Source organism: Triticum aestivum, chromosome 5B (genome assembly GCF_018294505.1).
Source record: "Triticum aestivum cultivar Chinese Spring chromosome 5B, IWGSC CS RefSeq v2.1, whole genome shotgun sequence".
NCBI lineage: Eukaryota > Viridiplantae > Streptophyta > Magnoliopsida > Poales > Poaceae > Triticum > Triticum aestivum.
The window spans coordinates 509192125-509197491 of NC_057807.1; positions in this window are offsets into that span (position 1 = coordinate 509192125).

A 5367-nucleotide genomic window follows, 5' to 3' on the forward strand; every position below is an offset into this window, starting at 1 on the left:
GCTACTTCACCTATCTTTATTACTGATAAGGATTATGATTTCTCTGTCGATCCTGAGATAATTACTTTGGTTGAATCTGATCCTTTTTATGGCTATGAATCTGAAATTGTTGTGGGACATCTTACTAAATTAAACGATATAGCCACCCTATTCACTAATGATGAGAGAATTTGTTACTACTATATCCTTAAATTATTTCCGTTCTCATTAAAGGGTGATGCTAAAACTTGGTTTAATTCTCTTGATCGTGGCTGCGTGCGTAGTCCCCAGGATATGATTTATTACTTCTCTGCCAAATATTTTCCCGCTCATAAGAAACAAGCTGCTTTAAGGGAAATATATAACTTTCTGCAAATTGAAGAAGAGAGTCTCCCACAAGCTTGGGGAGGCTTCTCTTATTACTTAATACTTTGCCTGATCATCCTCTTAAGAAAAATGAAATACTTGATATCTTTTATAATGGACTAACCAATGCTTCCAAGGACCACCTCGATAGTTGTGCTGGTTGTATTTTCAGGGAAAGAACAGTTGATCAAGCTGAATTGCTATTGAATAATATGTTGACAAATGAAAACAATTGGACACTTCCTGAGCCAACTCCTAAGCCAACTCCAAAGAAAAGAGGTGTTCTATTTCTCAGTCCTGAAGATATGCAAGAGGCAAAGAAATCTATGAAAGAAAAATGTATTGAAGCTGAAGATGTTAAGAATTTACCTCCTGTTGAAGAAATACATGGCCTTAATATACCACCTATTTAAGAAACACATGGTCTTGATAACCCGACACAGGTAGTAAAGGTAAATTCTCTCTATAAATATGATAAAGTTGAAATCCCGTCTACTAAGTTTGCTAGCCAATGATTGGATGATTTTGATGACTTTATGGCTAGACAAGAAAACTTCAATGCTTATGTTGGTAGACAATTGAAAAGTAATGCTTATATGATTGGACACTTGAGTGATTATATGTCTAGAGTTAAGGGTGATCTTAAACTCATTAGTAAACATGCTTCTATGGTCACCACTCAAGTAGAACAAGTGCTTAAAGCTCAAAATGATTTACTCAATGAATTAAATGATAAGAAAAATGATAATGTTGTTAGAGTTTATGACTAGAGGTGGTAGAATGACTCAGGAACCTTTGTATCCTGAGGGCCGCCCTAAGAGAATTGAGCAAGATTCGCAAGGAAATAATGTCGATGCACCTAGTCCTTCTAAAAGGAAGAAGAAGAAAAATGATAGGACTTTGCATGATTCTAGTAAACCTGCTGCAGACACACCTGAGAATCCTAATGATATTTCTATCTCTGATGCTGAAACAAAATCTGGTGATGAACATGAACCTAGTGATAATGTTAATAATAATTTTCATGTTGATGCTCAACCTAGCAACAATAATAATGTAGAAATTGAACCTATTGTTGATCTTGATAACCCACAATCAAAGAATCAACATTATAATAAGAGAGACTTTGTTGCTAGGAAGCACGGTAAAGAAAGAGAACCATGGGTTCAGAAACCCATGCCTTTTCCTCCTAAACCATCCAAGAAAAAGGATGATGAGGATTTTGAGCGCTTTGCTGAAATGATTAGACTTATATTTTTGCGCATGCGTTTGACTGATATGCTTAAGACAAATCCTTATGCTAAGTACATGAAAGATATTATTACAAATAAAAGAAAGATACAGGAAGCTGGAGTTTCCATCATGCTTGTTAATTATACGTTTAAGGGTGGAATACCTAAGAAACTAGGAGATCCAGGAGCACCAACTATACCATGCTCCATTAAAAGAAACTATGTTACAACTGCTTTGTGTGATCTTGGAGCCGGTGTTAGTGTTATGCCTCTCTCTTTATATCGTAGAGTTGAATTGAATAAGTTGACACCTACTGAAATATCTTTACAAATGGCCGATAAATCAACTGCTATACTTGTCGGTATTTGTGAGGATGTGCCTGTTGTGGTTGCAAATGTCACTATTTTAACAGACTTTGTTATTCTTGATATTCCCGAGGACGATAGTATGTCGATTATCCTTGGTAGACCCTTTTTGAATACTGCAGGGGCTGTTATTGATTGCAACAAAGGCAATGTCACTTTTCATGTTAATGGTAGTGAGCATACGGTACACTTTCCGAGGAAACAACCTCAAGTCCACAGTAAATTCTATTGGAAAGATTCCAACTATTACTATTGGAGGTTTTGAATTTCCTCTTCCTACTGTCAAGAAGAAATATGATATTCTTATTGTTGGGGTTGTGCATATCCCCGTTGAGGTAACCTAGTGTTATTCAAAAATTCTTCGGTTTCATGCAATTCGGAATGAGTTTGTTAACAAGACTTGATCAACCTTGTTAGTGGATTCCTTTTGATGAGCATGAAATGGATGAAGTTAGAAAGCACAACTCTCTATACCCTCCTTTTACTCTCTGTTATTTAGAATTAATAAAGCAAAATTAGTATTATCTGTCTGTTTTCTAAATTATCCTTGCAATAAAAAATACCCCGAAAATAGAAGTTCTCCAAATGCCCTGAAAATGAAATATGATTTTTTTTCTAGAATATTTAAGAATTATTGGCACTTAGAACACACCAGGGGGAGCTAGCCCCCGGCCACGAGGGTGCAGGGTGCGCCCCCTATCTCGTGGGCCCTTGGTGGCCCCCCTCCACTTATTCCTGCACCCATGCTCTTCTCCTTCCTCCCAAAAAATCACCAACCAGTTCAAGCACGAGTTCTAGCTCATCTTGCTGCCATTTTTGACCTCCTTGCTCAAAGCTCCATTCATAAAACTGCTTTGGGGAATTGTTCTTCGGTATGTGACTCCTTCAATGGTTCAATTAGTTTTTGTTCTAGTGCTTTATTCATTGCAAATTTTTGCTGCTAAGGTGACCCTGTTCTTGAGCTTGCATGTCAAATTTATTTGGTCCCAAATAGTTCTAATGCATGATATAGTCTCTAGGCACTTGTGGGAGTAGTTGCTATCAATTTTATTGAGTTTGGTTTACTTTTATTTTGAGTTTCTAAATTTTTTAGAAATTTTACAGAGAAAGAACAATGCATAGGAAAATGTACCAAGGTGGTTCCTCAAGGAAGCAAGGACCAAGGCTCGCAATACGTGAGCCGGACGATGAACCACCGAGGGACGCTCAAGTGCGGCCTTGTGCATGGACGTTAGAGGAGTTTATGGTCAAAGTAGGCATCAAGGATGAATTTGATGCATATGTGTGTAATGCTGATCTTGAGGACTTCATGCAAGATAAGTGCCCTCAATACTACCATTTAACTGATTCCTTTGTGAGAAGTTTAAATTTATATCTTCGCGCAATTCTCTCAATGTCCTGTTTGATCTTTATGATAAATCTTACACCATGGACTTAGAAGATTTTACTACTGCTTGTAAACTCCCGCAATGGGGTAGTGCTAGTGAACCTCGCAAATCTGAATTTAAAGATTTTCTTGCTAGTATGAGTGTGGGGGAATCCAGAGAAATAGCAGAAGTTACCATAGGGAGCATTCATTTTCCTGCTATACATTATTTTTCTCTCTTTATAGGTAGATGCATAAATGGCAATGACGAGGCATGTCACATGTGTGTTCCAGATCTTAGTGTTCTTAAGAGTGCTGTGCTAGGAGATAGACAACATACCTTGGGGGCCATCGTTGCACGTAGGTTGCATAATAATGGTTTAATTGAAAGTTTGTTTGGTAGAATCTATGCAATCCGTGTGGCTAATTTTCTTGAGATACCCATACATGAAAATGATATGGAGTTGCCTCCTGCTTATCTAGATTATCATGCTATGGTCAGCCATCAGTTTTTAGAGAGGAATGAACAGTTCCTCCAATACCGATTAATCTTTGACAGATGTCGCACTGTCCATATTGCTCTCCCTGCTCCTGGTTTCTTTGACTTTCAGGCAAAAAGGAGATAATTTATAACTAGGGAGGAGGCAAACGAATATGAGAGGAGGACAGAGGCAGCCCGCCTCCAAGCTGCAGCTCGTGAGGCAATGGCTGATGCATCTCGGTACAACCCCAGCTACAACTTTGGTCTGTGGGCATAAACCAAGTTAGGTCAAAATCCTAAGCTTGGGGGAGTACGCATTTCTCACCGACATTACATTGATGTTCACACACTCATTCTAGTTGTTGATGCTCATACTTTTTCATTGTACTATCCATGATAGTTTATTTTATTTTCTTGATTTCTTCTTGTGTGTTTGAATAACCTTAAGAAAAAAATTAATAATAACTTTTAGCTAGTTTACTTTCCATGCTTGTAGTAGTAGTAATTAAAAGAAAACCCAAAAAGATTTTTCGTTCTTTTTTTGTTTGTTGGGAGCTTTGCCATGTAAATAGTTTTATTTCTTTTTTCTTTTCTTTGGGGGTCGAGAGGAGAAGACCATGATGCAATTGTTGAGTGGCTCTTTTATGCATTATTAATTGATTTAATCAAGAGCCCATATTACTTTGTCTTCTCCTTTGAATTGAATGCTTGCAGATTCCAGCTTAGTCCAATGCACGTGCACTATTATTATTATCCACATCGTTCGTTCGTGCGAGTGAAAGGCAATAATGACGATATATGATGAAACGATTGAGATAAGATGAGCTGGTATGAACTCGACCTATCTTGTTTTTGTAAATATGATTAGTTCATCGTTCCTGATTCAGCTTATTATGAATAAACATGTTTGCAATGACAATTAGAGATTATAGTTGCTTATGCCATGCCCAATTAGCTATGAGTTTGTAATGGTTTACCTTGCGTGCCAACATGCTATTAAAATGGTTGTGATGTAGTATGATAGGGTGGTATCCTCCTTTGAATGATTCGAGTGGCTTGACTTGGCACATGTTCACACATGTAGTTGAAACAAAATCAACATAGCCTCCACGATATTTATGTTCATGGTGGATTATATCCTACTCATGCTTGCACTCAGTGTCTATTAATTTTAATGCATGTTCATGACTGTTGTCGCTCTCTAGTTGGTCGCTTCCCAGTCTTTTTCTAGCCTTCACTTGTACTAAGCAGGAATACTGCTTGTGCATCCACTTCCATAAACCCCAAAGTTATTCCACATGAGTCCACCATACCTTCCTATATACGATATCTACATGCCGTTCCAAGTAAATTTGTATGTGCCAAACTCCAACCCTTGAAATGAAATTCGGTTTTGTATGCTCGAACAACTCATGTATCAACTAGCACTACTAGGGAAAAGTTTATACACATACGCTTATTAGTAGCGCGGGTTTATACACCTCGCTACTGCTACTTACTAGTAGCGCGGATTTTTACCCCTCGCTAATACTAAGTTGATAGTAGTAGCACGGGTTTTTAACCCTTGCTACTACTAA